The sequence below is a fragment of the Chiloscyllium plagiosum genome, chromosome 46 (assembly GCF_004010195.1).
Source record: "Chiloscyllium plagiosum isolate BGI_BamShark_2017 chromosome 46, ASM401019v2, whole genome shotgun sequence".
In the NCBI taxonomy this organism is placed as follows: Eukaryota; Metazoa; Chordata; class Chondrichthyes; order Orectolobiformes; family Hemiscylliidae; genus Chiloscyllium; species Chiloscyllium plagiosum.
Window position 1 is genome coordinate 10,317,568 of NC_057755.1, and position 27,093 is coordinate 10,344,660.

Genomic DNA, 27,093 nt, shown 5'->3' on the forward strand with positions numbered 1-27,093 from the left:
TCTCTTCTCATCCATCCGTCCATAGACTAATACAATGGTTTGGTTCCCACCCACAGCACTATTGTTAATTCTCATGTCTGTCACTAGCAGACCTCCATAACGGATATTGATGCCCGTTCAGGTTATCTTCAACACATCCTTCTGGTATAGGTCCCTCCATCCCTAGAAGAAATCCCAATGACCCAGATATCTGAAGCTGTCCATCATACACCAGCAATATAGCTCCAAATTCCCCTCTATTATCTTCCTGTTTCTGGCCTCACTAACACCTGACAGTGAGACTAATCCGAATGTCGCTATCCTATATCTGGACAGACTGATGCAGTAATTTCATCTTATGAATTTATTGCACCCAATCAGTATAAAAGAGGCATACTAATCAAAGTTTACATACTTTTCGAATATATGACCAAAGTGCAATTCCCTCTACAGTCCGATACTGCAAATGTCTGAGCTTTAATAACTGGTCAGGGATTGAAAGAATCAACAATAACTCTATTCAGAATAACGTCTCCTGGTTGAATGAACAAGGAGAAACTGTTCTGAAAGAATTAAAAGCAATACGCCAATTAACCATCCTGGGTAGCAGAAAGTGAAGTTTCTGAACCAGTCGTTTCCTGGGAGGGAGGCAGTAATAACTGATTGATAATCTGCTGCTTCCTGACAAATGGGAAATTACGATTACCTCCAGATCGTATGTGCTGAGGGAAAGGGCTTAATGATAGTGCAGGCTGTGGTTTGAACATGCAGCTAAGACTGAATGCAACAAATTATAGGGAAGCTACTCCTGACAAGATGGCAAGCTACAGACTTGATGACTGCTGAAGAGCAATGATTGTAGTGGATGTAGAGATGTAAATGCCCATTAATAATGTCACACCTTTAACTACATAATAGTGAATTTCAGTCTGAACTTCCATAATTGAGGACTGTTGTTTTGTTTGCTACATGAAGTAAAGTTCAATTCATTTTTTCAGCATTTCATTATCTCTGAGAATAAAATTGAAGGTAGATTGTGATCATTTACGCACAATAATAGTCAGCATACCTACTTACAATGCCTTTAAATAATCAATTATTGATACAGACCAGGCCAGACCCCCTCACGATATTTTAAAAAGATTGCCTAGATCCTAATGTTCTCTTAATTTAAAAGCAGATGTGCAGTGGATGTTCCAGGTGTGTATCTGGTCAAACCACTCAACTTTAACAAAAGATAAATTCAAACAGAGATTCTTGCAGTCATAATGGAAGAATATCTAGAGAGAATTTTCAGAGAAATTAAGAAGAATCCTTTACTGAAGCTTGGAACTTTCTGAGTATCACACATCTTATGATTGCTACAAATAAAAACAAACGAGAGTAAAACCTGAACTGTTAGAACTGACCTCGCCATTGTTAAACTGGACATTTCGGTAGCTCTGCCTTTGCAACCTCTATTAAAAAAGCAAGGACAAAGTAACCTGTTGAAAGTGACAGCATCGTCATACTATCCATAAATTATACATCAGATTTGTATACCATTAGACCAACAGTAGTTGCCCAAACACTTTATAAATGTGAATAGACTGACAAATGCCACAAAACTGGAAAACTTAAGTAATTGAAGAAAAGATCAGCCAGTGTATAAATGTATGATGATACTTGTCAGAGAGAAATAACTTTATTTTTGTGTCCTTTATGGGGCACAACACACTTGGAATAGCCTTTCAGAGAGGAGAATCTGGAAAGGCACAATATTTTTAATCAATGTATTAAAAGTGTCCTCACAGACATTTGTTTACATTTTACATTGACTGCATCTCTCATATTGTATTGAAATTAATATTCTCTCATTTCAAAATTCCCTGCGTTTCTCAACGACATATAAATAAAAGAAATAGTAACAGGATTTGACCATTTGGCCTTTTGTAATTGCTCTGCAATGGCTGATGCTATGCTCTGCAATGATAATGGCTGACGATCCAACTCGAGACTGTTTCAGCTTTCTCCCCCCACAGGGCGTCCCCGATTTATGATCATTCCACTAATGAACGCTCGTGCATATGAACATGATCCCATTGCTTGGAAAACCACCTTAAGGTTGAGACGAGAAAGTTGTGAGTCTTTGCCAAAGAGATCTGAAGGGGAAGTGTCCTTATATATATATATTGAACGCTGAGATAGGTAGATGCTTGATCAGTCAGGAATCAAAGATTACGGGAAAAGAGCCGGAAGGTAGATATGATGATTGCAGATGATCTACAATTCTATTCAGAGGATGTTAGAATGTTTCAAAGGGTCGAAAAGTGTGTTGCTGGAAAAGCACAGCAGGCCAGGCAGCATCAGAGGAGAAGGAGAGCTGAAATGTCAGGCACACGCCCATCATGAGGAAGGAGAAAGTGGCTGACTTCCATTGCTATTTCTTCTGGTCTTGTGGTGTAATGTCATCTTCCAACACTTGGCCCATAGCCTTGTATGATTTGGCATCACAAGTTTGAATCTAACACCCTGACAAGCAGTGAGTTCCAGATTCCCACCAACGTCTAAGTGAAACGTTTTTACTAAGTTCCCTTCTAAACGTTCTTCTTCTTACTTTAAATCTATTCCCTCTTGTCATTGATCATTCTACCAAAAGGCGTTGTTTGTTCCAGTATAACCTGTTTGAGCCCTTTTTAATTTATTCCTTACACAGTTCTCTCTAAACGCACCACCACTTCCATCTGAAGGACAGCAGGAACATAGGAGTCCCACGACCTGCAACTTCCCTCCAAGCCATTCACAATCCTGAATTCAAAATATATCGACTCTGTTCCTTTACTGTCACTTGGTCACAATTCTGGAATTCCTTCCCTAAAGTGCATTGTCGGAATAATCACACCAGAAGGTTTGCAGTAGATTAAGAAGGAAGCTCACCAACATATCAAATCGTGACGGGCAACAAATATTAGCCGACGTCCTACAAGGCTATACATATAGCATGACACTCACGTGTAATCAGTGTAAATCTGCATGTCAAGTGTAAACATATGACCACAATGACAATGTGTAGTTTCAAACATGAATCAAAGTCAAACACCTCCCACCTTGTACATGTCAGGTACTCATCTGACTCAGCCAACGTTGTCTATCTTATACGTTGCAGGCAAGGATGACTGGAGGCATGGTACATTGAGGAAACCACGCAAAGGCTATGACAATGGATGAATGGGCACCACACAATAATCAACAGACAGGAGGGTTCCTCCCAGTTGGGGAACACTTCAGTGGTCCAGGACATTCAGCCTCGGACATTCGGGTGACCATTCTCCAAGGTGGACTTCGGGACAGGCAGCAGAGAAAAGTGGCCTAGTAGAGGCTGACAACTAATTTCGGTACCCATTGGAATGGCCTCAACCGAGACCTTGGGTTCATGTCACATTGCAGGTGATCACCATTGCACTACACACACACACACAGATATTCCTACACATATACACTCTCACATACACACGAACACAGGTGCACACAGACGCGCACAGACACCCACACACACCCTTCTAGACTCACACATTCCCACACTCACACATGCCTCCATCACAGAATTAAGACACTCTGCACTCACTACACACACTCACTTTCTCACACACACAACCCCCACCCCAGACAGACAGACACACACAGACAAAGACCCACATGCACACATATATTTTGTGGGGTGAATTTGTACTTGCAGAGATACATTGTACTTTGCTCAAAAAGTATGCATTCATGTAGAACTCTGAGCTCAAAAACTGCATGAATTTATGTAAAACTCTATTATCTCACTTTTTAGATTAAAATCAATCTAATCATCATGGCATAGACAGAGAACACAGGGGGCCAACACCTTCAGCATATTGTCTAGATATCACCATTGTTAACAGCTAACCCGAGAATGCAATTTTTAAAAAATGGTTTTGTGATTTTCACATGAAAGAAGTGAAACAGTAAAACTATCACTGTATTCTAACAGATGAAAGGCTTAACAGACAATCAATTTTTCAATGTATAATTTCAGTTACATCGCACTGTACATTTTTGCTATAAATTCTGTGTTACGATCTAGCCCTTCACCATCACCTGTTGAAGAAGCGTCACTCCAAAAGCTAGTGTGCTTCCAATTAAACCTGTTAGACTATAACCTGGTGTGTGATTTTTAACTTTGTACACCCCAGTCCAATACTGGCATCTCCAAATCATGCTTATAATAGCCATTCAAATGGATTATGAAAGGAAACCTGCCAGGAATATCAAAATGATAATTATTTTTATACTCAGATAAAGCAAGTTCAAGAGCAGCAATGGTTCATTAAAGACTGAAAGTATGTACTTGTCCACGACTAAAGAGAAAAAGGCAGACGTGCTGAAATTACGTTACCTCAGTAGTGGCAGTCAGAAATGTCATTTTATGAATTATTAATTATCTTCTTTCCTTATTTTATCATTCACAAAGCAGTGATAGATCAAACAAATCATAAAAAGAGGAAGGTTTGGATGCAGGCCCAGTTGAAACATTTAAAAGGCATCTGGTCAGGTACATGAATTGGAAACTTTCAGAGGGAAAGGGAACAAATGCAGGGAACTGGGATTGTTATAACTACTGAAACGAGACTGACTAAAGGGTCTGTTTTTGTGCTGTATAACTATGACTCTGACTGTTAATCAAAGATCAGTTCTACATAACATTTCATTTCTCCTTGTCTAGTGCGACAAAAACAAACCGTTAATGAGGTTACTTCATTTCAAACATTCGATACAAATCTGAGTAAAGCTTTGTTATGATCTGACATAGCCTCAAGTCATGAACTATAAATTCCAGGGGATAAAGGGTAAAGTGACAGGATAGATTAAAAAAAAATACTTCAGCGACAGGAAGGAAAGTAATGAAATTTTATTTCACTAAAATATTACTTAACTTTGGGTTCCATGGCAATCAGTTTTTATTCCCATTTCTTAAATGTTTGTCGATATGGTGTTGAAACCGCTGAATGGAATTCAGAAAATTGAAAACAACACAGGAATGTCACGTTTGTTGATGCTGAATGAGACATTTTTTTTTGACTGCAGATCTTGGTTAGCCAATTTAGTGGAACAGAATCAAATATAACAAACGCTGATTGGCATGAGATAATACATTGAAGGAAGTTTTGAAAGGTGTTGGAATCATGAGTAAATGCCTGAACGTGTTACAGGCTCCCAGCATTCTCCGTATAAATGTAAAATCACCATACTCCTATTCTTTCACTTGAGGCATTGACTGGTGTTAGTTCACTACACCTCAGGCAAGCGGAGAGATTGAGAAATAGAGTAGAAAAATGGAAACCGAAACTGGTGGAGTTATTGAGTGATTGCATCACTAAAAGTTTACCAATCTACCTGAGAAACTGCTTATAACAGACATTGATTTGATAGATATGTCGGTGTTCACAAAGTCAGTGACATTACTATGAAATTTTTAAAAAACAGATTGCTAGAAAAATCTCAGACTGTCTGACAGCATCTGTGGAGGGACATCAGAATTAACATTGTGGGTTTAGTGATCCTTTCCAGGACAGAACGAATGCATGACTTTGATAGCTGAAGCAAAGAACAAAATGAATGCAGGATTATTTTAGAATTCTGAAAGAAAATGCAGATGCACTGTTGTGTTCAGTTTAATGCAGAGTTGAAGGATGCGAATGTATGACAGAGTATGACTAAATGCATATTTTAAAGGCAGCAGAATATTATGCATGCAAACAGGTCGAAGAGTGTTTATTGAGTTAGATGTGTGCATTTTTGTACTGGACGATGAAATTATAAATAAATACAACGCGTTCAAAGCAATCAAAGCATCAGATTTCGTGGACAAAGTAAGAAAAGAATCATCTCTGAGTGATTCTAACACATACATAGAAACTATTCTGAAGGGTAATTGAACAAATATAAATCACTAATACGTTCTCAACTTTCAGAAAATTTAAACTCTTTTATTGAACATGAAGCTTTCTTTTAAACAAAATGAACTGTCAGCACAGGATGTGGTTCACGACAACACCATGATCAGTGTGATCGATTTGTGAGGCAAAAGGAGGAAGTAATTACTCTGCATATTGTTTACAAATGTATCAGTAAAGATTTGAAACCTGAAATTTGATACAAATTAACGAGATCTATTAACATGCGTTTGTTTATTTCCAATAAGTATATATGTCATTGCAGAGACATAAAACGGTTGCAATTCAATTCCCTTAAATTCACTTGCAATACAGAGGATAAATTCAGAAAAATTAAGTTCTGAATGGCAACCAATTTCACATATTTATACAATGTAAGAACTTTCTTCAAAGTTTCAAAATTCATAAATAGAATTCATGCTGCTGTGAAGATAAAAAGAAATACAAGTATGGAATCCACAATGCAGACTGATGCTCCCTGACGCAGTTGAACGTTAGAATTTATGAACGGGGACACACTGTTGAGTTGGATGCGAATGCGATTCAGCTTTGAAGCTATAATTGTATGATTTATGCAATTCTACAACAAGGCATTTGATAAGGATTAACACGGTAGTCTCAGGAAGTATGAGTTACAGGCTGATTTGGCTCTCTGGATTCAGAATTGGTTAGCTGACAGAAGGCAGAGAGTGGTTGTATATGGAAAGCATTCTGCGTTGAGAATCGTGTTTAGTTGTCTTCTGCAGGACTGTGGTCTTGGGGCTCTGCATTTCGTACTTTTACTAATGACTTGGTTGATGAGGTTGAGGGGTGGTTTAACAAATTTGTCGATGACACAAAGGTTGGAGGTGCGGTTGATAACATCGAGGGTTAGTGCAGGCTGCAGGGCAACATAGACAGGATGCAGAGCTGGACTGAGAATTGGCAAATAGAGTTCAACCTGGATAAATGCGAAGTGTTGCACTTTGGAAGATCGAGCTTGATTGCTGAATATAGGATTAAAGACAGGATTCTTGGCAGTATGGAGGAACGTTGGCATCTTGGTGTTCAAGTACATAGATTCCTCAAAGTTGCCACCCAAGTGGATAGGATTGTTAAGAACGCATATGGTGTTTTGGCCTTATTTAACAGGGGTATTGAGGTTAAGAGCCGCGAGGTCTGGCTGCAGGTCTACAAATCTCTGATGAGACCACACTTGGAATGTTGTGTCCAGTTCTGGTTACCCTATTTATACGAAAGATGCAGAGGATTTGGAGTGGGTGCAAAGGAGGTGTACCAGGATACTACCTGGACTGGATGGCTTTTCTTACGAGCTGAGGTTGACTGAGCTCGGACTTTCCTTTCTGGAGAGAAGGAGGAAGAGAGGTAACCTGATCGAGATGTACAAGGTAATAACAGGCATGACTAGAGTCGATAGTCAGAAACTTTGCGCCAGACCAGAATTGACCGCCACGTGGACTCATTGTTTTAAGGCATTAGCAGGAAGGTATAGAGGAATCGTCAGGCATGGTTCTTTATGCAGAGAATTGTGAGAACAAAGAATGTGTTGCCAGTGGTAGTGGTGGAAGCAGCTTCATTAGACAGTTAAGCGACTGATGGACGTGCACATGGTATCAGTGAATTGAGTAGGTTACGTTATTTTATTTTTGGTTAGGATTAATCTTCGTAACAACACCGTGGGCCGAAGGGCCTGTACTGTTCTGTCCGTTTCTATGTTCTATGAATGCAAATTTACAAACATATATGCTTATCGTATCCAAACTATGAACTCAAACACAATCGAGGTAATGGAATATTGGCAAAAAAATGTGCAAAAAAATGTGACAGCGTATATATTAAAGAATGTCTCCTTGCAATTGGGGGAAAAAATCAACTCCAATTAGAGTACTAATAATTATGGCAGTGACAACATTATTTTCTGCAAATATATAGTGTGAATAGTGTGCTGGGAAAGCAAGGTAAAATAAAAATATTTGCTGAAGTCGTTGCTTACAAATAGTCCCGAAATCATTGATACCAAAATACGTGTATGGAAATGTTTACTAAATCGATTGTGGTGGATTGATTAATTTTGGATAAATAAGAGCAATAACTACAGGGACATATATAGCTTCCAGTTCTATTTCCGTCAGTTTATTCTTCACTTTCAAAACAAAGAATGAACTCAAGAAAAGTAAAGATTAGAATGGCAGTGAATTACACATGTTTGTACTACAAAAGGACTTTTTCAAAATTACCTAGTTCACAAAAAGAAGCCACAGTCCTGTGAGATCAGAAATAAATATAAATATGGTCACCAAAGTGCATTCTGATCGTCTTTGACTCATTTGAGTTTAGAACCTAGGTACAGAAGACTGCCGCTGAGCCTATTGAGAAAATTGTTTAGTTTTGACATTGCAATTTCGTGATTTGTGAAATCCTTTAGACTGAAAGTAATTTCATAAACATATTATGACAGCTTCAGAAAGATGAACCCAAACAACCTTGACAGATTTGAATAGACACGTAAAATGTATTGTGAAAGGTAAGTGTCAAAACATAAGTTGATGAATATCTTCTCCACATTTTACAACGAAAATAACCTGGAATCAGAGGTTTTTATTTAAACAAACATGACAGTCAGTACGTTCCATTCTACAAAAAGATAGTGTGATTAGTGTGCCGGAATAAAAAAGGAAGATAAAAATAATTTCTGAAATTATTGCCTACAAATATTTCAGAAAACATTGAAGCGAGAAACTTGAAAAACACAGTTATCTAAAACTATTGAGATAGTAGGATTAATTTTGGATAAGTGTGAGAGCATTGTCAGTGGGGATATACATTGTTTGTCATTCAAGTACTTTTGAGATCATTTTTCACTTTCACAGCAGACAATAAGAGCAGGAAGTAAAATGTCGTCTGGGAAATCAATGTCATTGAGGCTACATAAGCAAAAATTGCATACATTCTGATGATTTCACGAAAATATAAAGACCAGCAAATATTCATGAAATAGATTGGGAAAGCTATGAAAAGAGATCATTAAAGGAAACTTGCCAGTGACGTCAAAATGACAAGAAATTTTCTATTTGCGTATCGCAAGATCATTTATGATGAGTCCGGGTAAAATGCAGACCTGTTGACATTACCACAGTTCAATATTTACAGTCAAACGTAATTTTGTAAAATATTAAATGGTTTTCTCCTTGTTTTTATCATTCAGGATGATAAAAGTAGATCAAACTAATCAGCACCAAGAGGAAGTTATCAATTCAGGGACAATTACAAAATTTAAAAGACTTTTGGACAGGTTCATGAATAGATAAGATTCAGATGAATATTGGCAAATACAAGTGAAAGGAATTGGTTTAATTTGTGAAACAAGTTGGACTAAAGGGTCTGTTTAAGTGATGTTCGATGATATGACTCTGTTAATCGAAGAAGTAAAAACAATGACTGCAGATGCTGGAAACCAGATGCTGGATTAGTGGTGCTGGAACAGCACAGCAGTTCAGGCAGCATCCAAGGAGCTTCGAAATCTGTTAATCGAAGGTCAGGTCTGTGTAGCATTTTATTTATCTATCTCTAATGCCAGATAACGAAAGTGTCACCTTTTAACTTAATTTTATGTGTGCAATATAGTTGTAGTGAAGCTTAATTATGGTCTGTTCGAGCATTAGGTATTGAAATGCAAATCCAAACGCTAGAAGGCATTTTGAGAGGAAACACCAAACAACATTAGCTCAACGAGAGGAAGGAGCGGATAAAGAGCAATGAATGATTATTACATTAAACTGTGACATACCTTTGGTTTCCAACGCAATCAGTTTTTTTTTTCACATTATTTTTAAGTTATCTATATGGTGTTGAAATTTCTGGATGGATTTCAGAAAATCGAAACCAGTACAAACAGGACATTAACTGATCATGAATGAGAAAGCATTTGTCTGTAAGACTTGCTTGAGCCAATTTAGTGGCACAGTACCAAATACAACAAAGCCTGAATTGTTTTAGATTATGCATTGAGGGATGTTTTCAAGGGTCAAGGAGTTATCAATGTATGACTGGACTTTAAACGTTTTACATAAATGGAGCAATCTCGTTGTAAAGATAAGGTCACCAAAGTCCTCTCAAGTGAGGGACGGCACGGTGGTTCAATGATTAGCACTGCTGCCTCACATTCCAGCCTTGGGCGACTGTCTGCTTGGAATTTTCACATTCTCCCCATGTCTGCCTAAGTTTACTCCGGGTAATCTGCTTTCCTCCCATAATCCAAAGATGTGAAGGTTAGCTGAATTAGTCATGCTAAATTGCTCATAATGTTCAGGCATTTGTGGGTAAGGTACATTAGTTGAGGATAAATATTGTTAATAGTTATGGATGCGTTACTCTTTGGAGCATCGATGTGGCCTTGTTTGGTGGAATGGCCTGTTTCCACACTGCAGGGATTCTATTGTATTTTATTCAGAGCATTGACTAGTGTTGATTTGACCAGAAGATCACTGCATTTCTGGCAAGACGAAAGTTTAAGAAAGAGAGCCCTGCAATGCTAACGTGAGCTGGTGTGATTATATAATGGTGACATCACTAACTGTTCAGCAATCCACCTTACCTCACTGATTTGATTCATAGGTCAAGACTTCACAACATCAGGGAGAATATATCATCAAGAGAAACAGAAAGTGCTTGAAAATCTAAACCATTCTGTCACCATCTCAAAGAATCGTAGTCACAGTAATGTACAGCCCAGAAACAAGGCCTTCTGTCCAACCCGTCCATGCCAACTAGATATCCCAACCCAATCTAGTCCCACCTGTCAGCATATGGCCCATATCCCTTCAAACTCTTCCTAATCATATACGCATCCAAATGCCTATTAAATGTTCAATTATACCAGCCTTCACCACTTCCTCTGGCAGCTCATTCCATACACGTACCACCCCCTGTGTGAAAAAGTTGCTCCTTATGTCTCTTTTATATTTTTCCCCTCTTACCCTAAACATATGCCCTCTTTTTCTGGACTCCCCAACCCCAGGGAAAAAGACTTTGTCTCCTTATCCTGCCCATGCCGCTCATAATTTTGTACACCTGTATAAGTTCACCCCTCAGCCTCCGACCGTCCAGGGAAAACGGCCCCAGCCTGTTCAGCCTCTCTCTAGAGCTGAAATGCTCTAACCCTAGCAACATTCTTGTAAATTTGTTCTGAACCCTTTCAAGTTTGACCACATCTTTCCGCTAGGAAGGAGAGCAGAACTTTCTGAATAAGTAATTCTAGTGCTATTCAAAAAATAGATGTTGGACTAATTAGTCTATAGTTACCCACCTTTAGTCTCCCTCCCTTTTTGAATGGAGTTGTCATATAAACAGTTCACCTATCGACTGTTACTTTTGAAGAATTGAAGGAATAGAATCAAAACATTCATTATCTCCATTGTTCTCTAATTGTGGATCCAAAATCTTATTGCCAGCTTTTATATTCCTTACTGATATGTCCTCATCATTTAATTTATTTCTCATTTACCTTTTTTATGGTCTCCTTTGATGGAATCTAAATTTATTTCAGCCTTCAGGGCAAACACTAAGTCTTGCCTCCTTACATTTTTGTTTTCTTTTAATTTAATGCATTCCTTAATTTAAGAAACATAAGATATTTCCTTCCCTGGTCAAGTCCCTGCTCACATTTATCCGCGAGTCCTCTGACTCTTTCCTCCAAGAACAGAATTTCCCGTTTTCAGGCTCATACGCCTCCTCTTTCCCACGGATACGCAATCCCCTTTACACAATATTCCCCACCAGGATGGTCTCCGGGTTATCCTCTTCTGGCTGGAGCAAAGGCCTGAATAGCCTCACGCCACAACACCTTCTTCCACTTGGTCAAGCTCAGCCAAGCTCTTTTTTAACACCTCACATTTTCTTCAGCTCAGAGGGGTGGCCATGTGGACTCCCTTGGGTCCCAGTTATGCTGGTCCCTTCTTTCTCTGATATGTCGATAATATTATGAGTGCTGCTTTCCTCTCTTGACTGGAATTGGAAATATTCATGGATTTCACTTCCAACTTCCAACCAGCCCTCGGTTTCACATGGATTATCCATGACTACCCCTTCCCTTCTTCAACATCTTTGTTTCTATTTCTGGGGATCGACTGGCCACTAATGTCCATTGTAAACCCACCAACTCTCACAGACCCCTGGACTATACACCTTCGCACGCTACTTCCTGTAAAGAATCCACTCCATTCACCCAGTTCCTCCAGCTCCATTCCATATGTTCTGATGAAGCCAAATTCAACTAGGAAAGTCTCTGAAACGTCCACATTCTTCCTGAAACGTGGATTAACCAGCATTGTCGTTGACTTAACTGGGTCCGACCCATTTCCAATTCTTCAGCCCTTACCCTTTTCTTCCAGCGTTCCCCTTGTCCTTATTGTAACATCCCACCAGCATTCACATCAAGAAGATTATCAGCTGCCATTTCTGCCAACTGCAGCAAGATGACACCTCCAGACGTATATTCCCTTCCTTCCCTGGTCCAGCTTTACTGGAACACTTACTCTGGGACACCTTGGTCTACTATTCCTTCACTCCTAACACCCCTCCACAGCCCCATCGTACCTTCCACCGCAAATTTAAATGCACCATCCTCAGGATCCAAAAATCCAAGCATACATTTCAGTTGAATCAGCACGTTTCCTGCACTTTCCACAATCTAGTCCACTGTATTCGCTGCTCACAATGTGACCTCTTCTACTTTTGGCAAAATGAAGCATAGACTGTGTGACCGCTTCACAGAACACCTACGTTCTGCCCCCAAAATAGACCTTAAACTTCCTGTTGCCTGGCACTTTAATAAACCATTCTGTTCCCTGGCAAATATTGCTGTCTCAGGCTTGTTGCAGTGCTCCAGCAAAGCTAAACACAAGTTGGAATAACAAAACCTCATTTTCCCCTTGGGGTCCCTTTAGCCCTCTGGACCCCATATCGAGTTAAATAATTTTAGAGCCTGAACTCTATCACTTCCTAGCTCCCTATCCAACACACCAGTCCTTGTTATTACATAGGTAAAAACAATGACTGCAGATGCTGGAAACCAGATTCTGGATTAATGGTGTTGGAAGAGCACAGGAGTTCAGGCAGCATCCAAAGTGCAGCGAAATCGACGTTTCGGGCAAAAGCACTTCATCAGGAATGAAGGCAGTGAGCCTGAAGCGTGGTGAGATGAGCTAGAGGAGGGTGAGGGTGTGGCGAAAGTAGCATAGAGTACAATGGGTGTGTGGGGGATGAAGGTGATAGGTCAGGGAGGAGAGGGTGGAGTGGATAGGTGTAAAAGGAGCTATGCAGGTAGGACATGTCCGGACAAGTCATGGGAACAGTGCTGAGCTGGAAGTTTGGAACTAGGGTGAGGTGGGGGAACATTACACAAGACATATCATTAGCGACTAACTGTCTTCATTCACAGCTATTCGCCATCACAGACAAATCATCACCCGCTCCTTTATCTGTCCAACTATTCTTCTCTCTCTTTGGGTTCTACCCCTGCCAATCATTTACTTCTTACCTCCCTGCCCACTCTATCTTCTACATATAAATCAAATTTTCTAGCTACCATCAGTTCTGACGAAAGGTCAAGGAACTAAAACATTAACTCTGATTTCTCTTCACAGATGCCACCAGACATACTGAGCTTTTCTTGCAACTTCTATCTTTGTACACTATGTAACATCCTTGGTGTACCCCAGTTTGTTTATTCCTCTGTTAGAATCTTTTCACTTTCATGGAATGCATTTTTGAAGAAAATCAGAATTACCTCCTTAAATATTTCGCATTGCTTGCTTCATATCCGCCCAGTTCATTGTAGACACCTCTATGCTCCTTTCATTATAATTTCCTTTATTTACGTCAAACATTATTTTTTCCAAACCAAGATTCTTACAGATCAAGTGAATATTAAATTATGTCATGTTGCAATCATTTCTTCCTTGGAGATCTTTTCCTCTGAGGACTTTTTTACTTGTCTCATTTGCTGTTACCAGGAATAAGATAGCTGTCTCCCTGGTTGGCTCCATGGCATATTGCTCGAGGAAATGTTCTTTTATTATTCATATATGGGATATGGGAGTCACCGGCTAGGCCAGCATTTATTGTCCAAATTAAGAGTCATAGAAACGTACAGTACAGAAACTGACCAGTTGGTCCATCTCATCCATGCTGAATAGATACCCTAAATGATTCTCGTCCCATTTGCCAGGACTTGGCTTATATCACTTTAAAACCTTCGTATTCCTATGCCCACCCAGATTCCTTTTGAATGTTGCAAATATACCAGCTGCTACCATTTCCTCTGCCATCACATTTCATGCATGCACTTTCTGCGTGAAAAAGTTGTCCCTTAGGTGCCTTTTAAATCTCATACCCCCACTCACACTAAACTTATGCCCTGCAGTCTCGATTCCCCATCACACGGAAAAGACCTAGTCTGTTTACCCTCTCAATGTCCTGCATGTTTATAACCCTCTATAAAGTTACCCCTCAGCCTCAACCGCATTGTTGTTGGTCTGGAGTCACATGTAGACCAGACAAGGTATGGAAAGCAGATTTCCTTCTCTGAAGGACATTAGTTAACTAGATGTTTTTTTTCCCAATCAGTAATTGTCATCATTAGACTCCTATTTGAAGACTATTGTTAAATTCAAGCTCCAACACATACATTCGAAAACCAGCTTCCCAGAATATAACCAAGTCCCTGGATTAATCATCTCATGGTAAACCAATAGGCAATTATCTGCCCTGAATGCACGATCTCCAATGCTGACAATGGTGACTGATAGATTCGTGAAAAGATGCATGAACATGAAAGTATATACATGGTGAAAAGGAGTAGGTCGACAGCATGGGATAAATGAATTGAGAATAGGAGAAGTAATAGCCTAAAATTAAAATAGATGAATTAATAAAATAGAAAACATTGAAAGTAAGAACGTTTTCATAATTACTTGCTCTTTTGCAAATCCAATCTTTTTTCAATGCATGCCCTGGGTCAGGCAAAACATCCTGCAACACAGAACACCACAGTCTCGCACTGTTGAGGTATATTCCTTCTTGTATTCTTCTTGTCAAGATTAATAATTTCATATTTTCCCACACTTTGTTTCATTTCTTCAAATCTTTAGCAACTGATTAACCTATTTATGTACCATTCTTGTCTCCTCTTCATCAGTTCCATTCTACCCTGCCTTGGCGTCATCAGCAAATTTAACAAAAGCTATTTGAGGTCCTTTCCCCTATGTCACATGTATAAATTGTAAACAACTGTTTCCATGTTGTACATCTCACTGACTCTACAACTGAGTAGCAAGCATCAATATCAGCAGCTAACCTCTCATAACCTGCCATGAATTAATTACCACTTTTAATTATTGTCTGTTTCCTGTTAAGTGGCCAATTTTCAAACTATATTAATGTTACACTGGCACTATAATCATTTACTTTCTGCAAGAATCTTCATGTGACATGCAATCAAATAGCTTCCAGACATCTAAGCACATCCATTAGTTTCCAACAAACTATTTCACATTACTTTGTCATAAAATTCCAATGAATTATCTGAAAAAAATCTTTTCACAAAGCAGTTTTGATTCTTCCCAGATATCTCTCCATTTTGTATCATAAACTCACATCTTTGAAATAAACTGTAATAACATGTTCTCTCTCAGTGATGGTAAATTCACTGAAGAGCCTGTTCTGCGCTGGTCACATTCTACTGCTGAATTCAGTTTCCAATTGTACAATTTAATGAATTTTATAATACCAAAACCATTTTTTTGCGCAAATCACGAGTCATTTGTGAAAAAAAAAAGATGCCTGGATTGTAAACCATATTTTCAAACCGCTCAGTCACATATCCTTGATGATTTCATTTTTGTTTTGTTCTCTTGAATCCTCATTTCCTGTAATTCCTGAGGTGCAGCTATTTTCAGAATCTTCTGTGCTGTGAAGACCAATACAAACTTGAATTAATTTACTGTCTGTCTTTTGTTTAGCATGAATAAGCTCACAAATTAACTTTTTAGAGGAGCAGATTGAAAATGGAGACATGTATACTTTGTATTATCAGAAAGAAGCAGGCAATTTTCATGCAGTGTGCTGATATTTGAAAATTATTCAATTTATTTTTTCTGCAAAGTTAGTGATTTTACATTTGTAATGTCTGTTCTATCTGGAAATATGCGAACATTTTATTTAAACATTCCTTGATTGTAAAAGATGGAATTGGAATTAATTTATTTTCTTGTTATCTCGTTTACAAGAAAGTTCTAGCATCTCCTGAACCTTAAGTCATCCTGCCTATGCCAAAATCCTGAAGTGACCAGAACATACAAATGTCCTTTTGTGTCTGGCATTTGCAGCTCGTATTCTGCATTGTACATTAATGTGTAATTTCATTGGCCTGGAAGAGAGATAAATCAGTAAAAGGAGGAGAACTGATTTTGTCCAATGTGTTCAATGACATCCAACATTAGGACTACCTGAAATAAACGTCAAATCTAAATTTTGAGAAATTTCTGTATTGAGGATGAAATTGTCAATAATTTGTTGATGCTCCAGTTTCACGCTCAAAATTGCTTGTAGCATTCATTTTGATTATCATCTGTGTGCACAGCACAGTCAGTAAATTGAACTCCTGTGTGTGTTACCTTATCTGTGTTGTTTGACGAACTTTACTAATAGCACATCCCAATGGCTACACCAGCACAGAACCGCCAAACCTGAAATCAAACATCAGCCAGAAACAAAAAGTGAAATTGCTGCAGAAACTCAGCACATCTGGCAACATCTTTGGAGAAAAAGCAGAGTTAACATTTCGTGTCCAGTGACCCTTCTTCAGAATGCAGCTAAATGCCTTCTACCTTCGTGTTTCTTGATACAGATTTATATCCACACATCAGTTCGCATCTTAGGTTGAAAAGTCGTTTCTAGTTTGCATTTCCCACAGTTCTTCGGGCAAATATTTCAATAGCACAGTTTCTCTCTGTCACTCATTTTTCCCCCTTCTGTTTCTGTCAGTCAGTTTTGCCACTATCGTAATCGATAATGGCTCAAAACACCATAAAATACAGTTCTGCAAGACAGCATAAAATACAGTACTGTTGAACTATTTTGCAACCTGGAGGTTCCAATACTCTGAATGCTTGGCGCTAGTAGAAACACTTTACAGTGTCTATTCAGCAGATAACTCAGAACTACGTATAGGACGTCACCAAAGGCCATATAAGGGAGCAAGGGATTTATGAGTAAATGGTTGCTTAAGTTATACAGTATTTGTAATAGGACAGTGAAATATTACCTTAATAACTTGATTTACGAAGATTACATCAAGCCAGGAAAAGTAAAGCTGTAAACTGTTCTCTATAGAGGAAAAGGCTTCAGAAATGTACAGCTGAAAAGATATGAGAAATCCTCATTCAGAATGCTGTTAAGATTAAGATTCCAGTTCATGTGGTCGTTATGAAGGGAAATGCCATCTTAGCATTCATTGGGTAATATGCAAGAGCAGGGATGCTGAAACTGCATAAGCTCGATCGTATATGTGACCCATTTTGAGCCCCATATTTTAGGAAGGAATTGCTAATATTGGAGAGGGATCAGAGGATGTTCACAAGAATGGTTCTGGGAATGAAGGACTTGTTTTGTGAGGAGAAATTGAAGTCTCTGTGTCCGTATTTGGAGTTTAGAAATGTGAGGTGCCATCTGATTCAAACTTACAGAATACTCCCGGGGGAGTGGCTGCAGAGAAGATGTTTACACGGAAGACTAGGACCCAAAGGCAAAGCCTTAGATTGAAGGGATGACTCTTTAGAAATGAGTTGAGGAGGAATTTCTTCAGCCAGAGGATGGTGAAGCTGACGGCTGTGGAGACTAAATTATGCAGTGTATTTCAGACAGAGGTAGATAGGTTCTTGAGCAGCAAGGGGATCACGCATTTTGGATTTAGATTTTATTGTCATGTGTACTCAAGTACAGAAATACAATGTAGAATGACATCATACACAGTGCCATTTTACGAACAAGTACCTAAATATGAAATCTTACAAACAAGGTGAAAGAAAGTTCAATGTTAAAGTCATTCTTAGTCCAATACTTTTTAAAAATTACAACCCTTGCTGGTATTATGTAGAAAAGTAAATAACAGGTCAATTAAGCATTAGTCATTTAAAATGATTATCCACGTTAGGATTTCACTTCCTATTCGGATTCAATTTCCTCTGCTCTGGTATGTTTACTCTGCACACTCCAATAGTTCTTTTTCAGGGTCACCAGGAACACCCTACCAGGCCTACCACTCCATCTCCGAAGCAAAGCAATCCTTTCAGGGATGAATAGGAAGTCTACCTCAGTGAGGAGAGTGTCCAACAGTTTGCCCACACCACATGGAGGCAGTAAGTCCCACAGTGACGACACCGTGGGCAAATGGACATTGTGTAGTTCAATGAACTCTTAAAATGGGTGTGAACATTCCCAGTATTAACATGCTTGGTGTTGAATCTACTGCACGATGTGTTTCACATTGGCGTACCTGGCCAATATCAAAGTGGACCTCCTGTTTCTGCAGGATTGCAAGATACTGCAGCTCAGCAGTTACCACAATTGATCCCAGAGGATTTTGAACTGGTCAAGGGGAAACAATTGCTATTCCTCTGGACTGGTTATTCTGTGGCAAGGAGGTAACGTCACCATCTTCGAATTTTTTTTGTGCACGAATCTTTATTCAATTTCCACCACCAGGAAGATAGGAAAACACCCGGGTGACCAGTGACAAACAGGGTCCTTCACATCAAAGGACAGTGCTGTGTGATCAAAACAGTGAAGGGCAGGGCAGGGGCTAAATCAAAATAGAGTTGGAGGGAGAAATGATGCACTCCACTCCCTGCAGCGCCCACCTCTCCCTGAACAATTCCAGGGTGTTGGTCGACACCGCATGCTCCTTCTCCAAGGACACCCGGGCTCTAACGTAACCGCGGAAGAGGGGCAGGCAGTCGGCCCTAACGACCCCCTCCACGGCCCGCTGCCTGGACCTGTTGATGGCCAGTTTGACCAGGTCCAGGAGCAGACCCATGTGGAGGTCTTCAGACCTGCCTTCCTTCCTCCGTACCGGGTGCCCAAAGATCAGGAGCGTGGGACTGAAGTGCAACCAAAAACAGAGGAGAAGGTTTTTCAGAAAATCAAAAAGGGTGTGCAAACGCCCACACCCAATATACACGTGGTCCATGGACTCCACAGCGCCACAGAACAAGCAGTTGGGCTGGGAGTCCGTGAACCACCACAATCTGCGGTTGACCATCTTCGAATTTAATGTGGCGGGAGGCGAGAGCCTATTTGCAGCATATGTTATATGCAGATTAGCTCCCCGGGACTAATAATGTGCGCCTCCCAGTGGCAAACAGTGAGCAGTTGGCTGTTCTGCCACAACTGCCACTGATGTTGGCAACTCCAGGCCAGTCATCCTGGTTGCAGACTTCAACTGCATCATTGACACAGATGGATCGTCCAGAGAGGCTGAAAGCAAACTAGACTCCACATCCAATTCCTGATGGAAACAGTTGAAGTTGCAAAAACTCCTCAATGTTTTCTGCACCCCTGCAGATAGAGCACAGGGTACATCCACCAGGTCGCGGCCAGACCGGTCTATCCGCTCAAGGATAGATTTCCTGTTTGCTTTCCGCACTTTGTCAGTCAGATCCATTGACGTCAAGCTCATGTTCTTTAGTGGCTACGACGTCCTGCTGGCCGACTGTCACCTCCAGGATAACCATCAGGCTGAAAATGTGTTGCTGGAAAAGCGCAACAGGTCAGGCAGCATCCAGGGAACAGGAGAATCGACGTTTCGGGCATAAGCCCTTCTTCAGGAAACTCCTGTTCCCTGGATGCTGCCTGACCTGCTGCGCTTTTCCAGCAGCACGTTTTCAGCTCTGATCTCCAGCATCTGCAGACCTCACTTTCTCCTCAACCATCAGGCTGGCAAGGGAATGTGGAAGCTGAACGTGAAATTGTTGACTCAAGTAAGTACTGAGGAGTTCAAAAGAGATTACACTGTTTAGAGAACCATGAAGTTCCTCTGTATGCACTAAAACGCAGCCATGAAGAAATGGAAGAATAGATTTCTATATGCTGCAGAATATGATGAAATTTAACACAGATATACTTTTCTGAAATCCAAAGGAAAATACAAATGGAATTAATTGGAGTAAACCACCTGGAAGAAAGTGAGGATTGCAGATGCAAGAGATGAGAATCGAAAACCATGTTGCTGGAAAACTACAGCAGGTAAGGAACAGAGAGAAGACATTTCGGACACAAGCCCTTTATCAGGAAAGTATGGAGAGCAGAAAGATAAATAGGAGGGATGTTGGGCTCAGTGGAAGGTAACTTGGAAGGAGATAGGTAGATGCATGTGGGAGTGATGGTGATAGTTTGGAGTAGAGTGTGGAGTGGTTAGGTGATAAGGAAGATGGACAGTTCAAGGAGCCGGTGCCAATTTGAAGTGTTAGGTCTGGGATGAGGTGAAGGAGGGGAGATGAAGAAACTGGTGAAATTAACATTGCTGCCATATGATTGGAGTGTCCCATGGTATAGGATGAGGTGTTCTTCCTCCAGGAATCGAGTGGCTAGTTGAGGTGGCCCAGGATTTGCAAGTCTTTGGTGGAGTAGCAGGGGGAGCTGAACCCACGACATCGCGAACATCACGCAGAACTTCACTTCCATCTCCACAAAGGCAACTGAATGCATCGTATCCACCTCATGATCCCCATTGTGTGTGTCACTTATTGTGGTGACGTCACCCACGATATCACGACTACACCTAGTCCAGAGACAGTCTCCGCCACCAACTTCAACTTTACACCAGCTCCTAGCTCTCAGCCTGCCGTGTTTTAACCATTCTCCCAAATCTCTCCCTCACTGAGGATGAGTGATCAGTACGCAGTAAAAGTCTCACCTTCATACCGCTATGCTCCTAGGTCATGAAATTCCACGTGTTGCAACATTTTTTTTTTCTTCTCCTGCCTCCATGCTTATGTTTTTCATCAGCGCTACCGCCCACCTTCCGCGAACCCTTTCTCCAGCCTCCAACACACTCCTTCTGTGAACCGCTTTCAATCTTTTCAACTCCAACTGCCACCGTGACATTGACCACCTAAATCTTTCTACTCCTCTCATCCAATCCAACCCTGCACTCTCGTAACACACAGCCTTCCGCTCCCTCCCCAATCTGTACACCGCTGAAGTCAAGGGCCCACTCTTGGACACTTCCTCCCACTACCCCCTTGACTATAAACTCACCTCCCATCACCAATCCAAGATTTCCAACTATCCACAACCATTACCTCAGGAGATCTCCCATCCACAGCTTTCAATCTCATTGTCAGGGAAACCCGCACCACACAGTTCTACGTCCTACCCAAACTTCACAAGCCTTATTGCTGTGGTGCACTGACCATCTCCGCCTGCTTCACCAAACATATTTCCTCATGGCTTGACACCATCCTGTCCCCCTCTGTCCAGGAACTCAATACATATCTTCAAGACACTACTCATGCATTCCACATCCATGAATTCTGTTTCTCAGCACCCCACGCATCATCTATACAATTTCCATGCAGTCCCTGCACACATCCAAATGCCATGATTAAGGTCTCCAAGCCACCTGTTTCTTTCTCTCCCGCTGATCCAACCTGTACCCCTCCGCCAACAGACTCGTTCAATCGGCTGAACTGATTCTCACCATCAAAAACTTCGCGTCCGAACCTTCCCACTTCCTTCAGTCCACAGGTTAGCCATGGGCACCCGCATGTAACCCCGCTATGCCTGCCTCTTCAACTGATGCATGGAACATCCCATCGTCTGCAATTACACTGACACTACTCCCCATCTTTTTCTCTGCTCCATCTATTATTTAACGATGCTACGTTCTGCTCCTGCAGGGAGGTTGAAAAGTTCATCAACATCACGAACACATTCCACCCTGACCTCAAGTTCCCATGGACCATCTACACCTTCCCTTGCCGACGCAAGAGTTGTAAAACCTGCGCTCACAACTCTCCCTCACCTCCGGTAAAGGCCTCAAAGGACCTTTTCACACTCGACAGAGATTTTACTGATCATTCAAACACCTCAGGCGTAGGCTGCCCCTGGTGGTGAGGTAAATACGTCTTCACTTGCACTGCAACCCCAGTGCACCTTGTCGATGATTTGCCAAAGTTCAAATGCAAAGAGAAATAGAATGTTCTTTATCTCAATCATGAAAGTGAATGTTTTTGCAAAGGTGACTGCAGTTTTCTGGGTGTAATGGCTTGTTCTAAACTTTTCACAGTTGATAATTGTAAGCCTGTCAAATGTGAAGCTGACAGTGAATAAAATGGACAAAACAATGGTGACGGTGGTTAGCTTGCACAGAGGAGTGGGGGCTAATAATGAAAATGGTAGAAGTAAATCTGAAAATATGATGTAACATCACATTCATGAGCATCACCAATAGATCTGCTGTTGCCATGGCCACCATGTTGACAGAGATACATTTGGAAAGGCCATAGTTTCCTTTGAAAAGAATCACAATTGTCATCAGGTTTACTGTAGAAACAAAGAAAGAAAAACACAATTGCTCAAATACCTTGTTAAAATAATCTATCAATCGACATTTAAAAGATGCATGAGTTCAAAATGCTCACCAGGAACACCAAAGGCAGTGAGAATTGGGAATAATTTGTTTTTTTTATCAACAGAATAACTGGATGTCCAATTTTTTTTTTGATTAGAATATAATTCTATTTTAGCTCTAATACTCTGGTTGATGAAAAAATCTGTGTTTATAGATGCTTCAATCCTACAAGTCAATCATTTAAAGTTACGCTTGGTGATAACTACGATTATGCAACACATGAATTTAGGTAGGTTGTTATGTTTGATACACCCGGCTGTAGAATAAAATATACAACAGTGTTTATTCAGCAAATTACAATCCTCGTGCTGTTGCTAAACCTGTTCCTACAGGACAGCTAACAGCAGCTGCAGAGAGCCTTATCGTTACAAACTGGAGACCCTACATTCCAAGTGAGGTGATAGTTTCAGAGGCAGTGAAGTAAATCCGAACAAACCTGTGTGTAACCCGAAGCTACAATACAAATAATGAATGATATCCTCTGATTAATGATATGTTTCACTTAGACTTGAGCTGACCATGTCCGCTTCTCAGTAACTTACACTTACAATAGGGGTCAACATAACCCTCCAGAACATCTGGCACTCAAACTCACATCAGATCTAAGCATGCAGATCTTGTCCCACTGCTGCTATAAATCACATCTGACCATGTTTTTCCAATTGTGCTCGTGCTAAACAAATAATGAACGTGACCATTGTCTAGTACCCATGATATCCTATGCTATCCGATGTGACTGCATTTCTCAGATATGAGGAGTGTGATGCATTAACATGAGAAAGGCAAAAGTGAAAACAAATGCCAACAGACAAACAATTGCACTAAAAGTCCAAGTGAACTGCAACAATTGTTTTACGTGCCATCCTTATGTCTAAATTTTCACAAGAATAAAAGAGTCATCGAGATGTGCACCATGGAAGCTGACCCTTCCATCCAAACCATCCATGCCGACCGTATCCCAACCCAATGTAGTCCCTCCTGCAGGCACCCGGCCCATATCCCTCCAAACCCTTCCTGTTCACGTACCCAGAGTTTAGATTAGAGTGGTGCTGGAAAAGCACAGCAGTTCAAGCAGCATCTGAGGAGCAGTAAAATTGATGTTTCAGGCAAAATCCCTTCATCAGGAATACATCATCAGGAATCAGTATTCCTGATGAAGGGCTTTTGCCCAAAACGTCGATGTTACTGATCCTCAGATGCTGCCTGACCTGCTGTGCTTTTCTAGCATCATTCTAATGTAAACTCTGGTTTCCAGCATCTGCAGTCATGGTTTTTACCTTGTTCATATACCCATCCAAATGCCTCTTAAATGATGCAATTGTCCCAGCCTCCATCACTTCCTCTGGCAGCACATTCCATACATGTACCATACTCTGCGTGAAAAAGTTGCCCCTTAGGTCTCTTTAACATCTTTCCCCTTTCACCCTAAACCTATGCTCTCTCGTTCCGGACTCACTCACCCAAGGTAAAAGACTCTGTCTATTTATCCTATCCACGCTGCTCATAATTTTGCAAAACTCTATAATATAACCCCTCAGCCTCCGACGCTCCAGCAAAATAACACTAGCATATTCAACCTCTCCCTATATCTCAAATCCTCCAAAACTGACAACATCCTTGAATCTTTTCTGAACTGTTTCACGTTTCACAGCATCTTTCCTAAAGGAAGGAGACCAGCATTGCATGCAATAATCCAACAGTGGCCTACCCAATTACTTGTACAGACGCAACATGACCTCCCAACTCCTGTACTCAATACTCTGAGCAATAAAGGAAACATATCAAATGTCTTCTTGACTATCCTGTTTACCTGCAACTCCACTTTCAAGGAGCTTTGAAACTGCACTCTAAGGTCTCCTTGTTCAGCAACACTCCCTAGGACCTTACCGTTAAGTTTATAAGTCCTGCTAAGATTTGCTTTCCCAAAATGCCACACCTCACATTTATCTGAATTAAACTCCATCTGCCACTTTTCAGCCCATTGGCCCATCTGTTCCAGATCCTGTTGTAATCTGAGCTAACCTTCTTTGCTGTCCAATACACCTCCAAATTTGGTGTCATCTGCAAACTTACAAACTATAACTCTTATGTTCGCATCCAAATCATTTCTATAATGTCAAAAAGTAGAGGACTCAGCACGGATCCTTGTGGCACTCCACTGGTCACAGGCGTCCAGTCTGAAAAGCAACCCTCCACCACCACCACCCTCTGTCTTCTACCTTTGAGCCAGTTCTCTATCCAATTGGCTAGAACTCCCTTTATTCCATGAGACCTAACCTTGCTAACCAGTCTCCCATGGGGAACCTTGTAGAACGCCTTAGTGAAGTCCATATAGATCACATCTACCGCTCTTCCCTCCTCAATCTTCTTTGTTACTTCCTCAAAAACTCAATCAAGTTTGTGAGACATGATTTCCCATGCACAACGCCATCTTGACGATCCCTAATCAGACCTTGAATTTCCATTTACATGTACATTCTGTCCCTCAGGAATTCCTCCAACAACTTGCCGTCCACCGACGTCAGGCTGAATGGTCTATAGTTCCTGGCGTGTCTTTATCGCCCTTTCTAAATAGTGGCACTACGTTCGCCAGCCTCCAGCCTTCCAGCATCTCACCTGTGACTATCGATGATACACATATCTCCGCAAGAAGCCCAGCAATAATAGGAATTGAACAATCACATTTGCTGATAATGACTAAAATGGATTTTAAAATGCGTTGTTTTATATTTTGTACAGAATTACTGTCAACACTGTCTGTATTTTGCAATGCTTTTCATGCAGAATGCCAGGGAGACTTTGCACTCCCAAATCGTCCAGTTTATTCATGCTGAGACTAGTAAGGAATAATAAGAAAATATCACAGGTAAAAAATAAGTAGGAGTTCAAATATTTTGTTATTATGGTTTGGAGATTCAGAATATGAATAAAGAACATGTAATTTATGTTTAATCATATGGCTTGTATTAAATTTGTTTTGGTTTAAGAATATTACTGACCCCGAGAGATGGCTAAATCTGGATTGTAATTTCATATTTGCCATACTTTACAATAAATGATGTGCATAATGTGCTACAAAGTAAGACAGATGCACAAAGGTATTGATGTTGAAACCCAATCTGAAGTGTAAGAGGGAACAGCAAGTATTCCTTATTGATTGTCTTCGGTATTAGAAACGTTTAAAATTGGATTTCCTCATGGAATTTATTAGGAGTACTGATTCTCTTCAAATGTGTTAATGACCTAGAGTTTGGTGGTCAGGGAAAAAGAATTCTAACAAAGAATTTCCATTGATTTGTAATTCTAGAACAATAAGCATAATCTGTGAACTAGGGCCGGACCATTCAGGAGAGATGTCAGGGAGCACGTCTATACGCAAAGAGTGGTAGATATTCGTAACAATCTTCCACTAATAGCAGTGAATGTTACACCAGTTGTTATTTTTAACTCTGAGATTGATCAATTTTTGTTGAGCAAATGTACTAATGATTAAGGGTCCGAATTAGGATAATGGAGTTAGGCCACAAGTCAGCCATTGAATTGCCTACTCCTGTTCCAATATTCCTTTGATTTTCAAAACTTACCAAAATAGCAATCAGAGTCTATTCGTGTCATTGGATGCTATCGGTTAATCACAATGATTGTGGATGAAACTATGTCACAGAAAACCTCCGATCTTTTCTCATCCTATTTCCCTGAAATTGGCTATAGATTTGGATACCTTGGCAATACATTTGATCATCTTCCGAAGACTGTCTTCTTGGTAGCTTCTAGAACTCTATGCTATGCTCAATGTGCCTGAGAAAAGTGGTTAAATCAATGAATCAGGCGGGGTTTTAAGTGTTTGCAAGATTTGAATGTGTCATTGTTAAAATCTGTTTACAAGCAGATCATTGCACGAAGTGGCATTATACCGAAGGTTTGGTTGTGTTTATTGATTTCAGTCCATCATGATTCCATGAAAGTATTACAAAACACTGTCTTTAATTCATCTAACAGAGGCCATTTATAAATATTGCCCCAAATGTCTGTGCCATCACTTTATGATGTCATAATGTTATTAAATAATTGTGTTGCATTACCTGAGTACCTCACATTTCCGTAACACTGACTCCAGCTAGTGGATACCCTCATTTCCTATCCCACAATTGTCAAGATCCAGCTCCTCAATCTCCTGAACCATCATTAAGGCTTTTGATAAAACAGTACAGTCAAAGGATTGAAGATAGTATTTTGTAAATTGGAATGTCTTCACCGGAGTTAAGACATCTTTTAGCAGCATGGCATCTCCAACTTCAAAGGAGACAATACAATATTTCAAGGAGACCTTTTGGTTTCTCTCACTTTCCAAGTTGTGCACATAACTGCTGATTTTTTCTTTCAGCCAGTCTGACACATTTGAAGCTATTTCAGAGTGTAGTTCCCCCCAGTCAAAAACCATTCTGTTTCACTGAATTTGGTGATGAG

General features: G+C 40.4%; 1 long non-coding RNA gene across 1 annotated transcript in view; it reads right to left on the reverse strand.

Moving 5' to 3' along the window:
* LOC122544141 overlaps window positions 1-26,847 on the reverse strand; it is a 37,435-nt gene extending 10,588 nt beyond the window's left edge. The window contains exon 1 of the long non-coding RNA XR_006310274.1: window positions 26,709-26,847. This is a non-coding gene — a long non-coding RNA (uncharacterized LOC122544141). The remainder of the gene's footprint in view (window positions 1-26,708) is intronic.
* Between the last annotated feature and the right edge of the window lie 246 nt (window positions 26,848-27,093).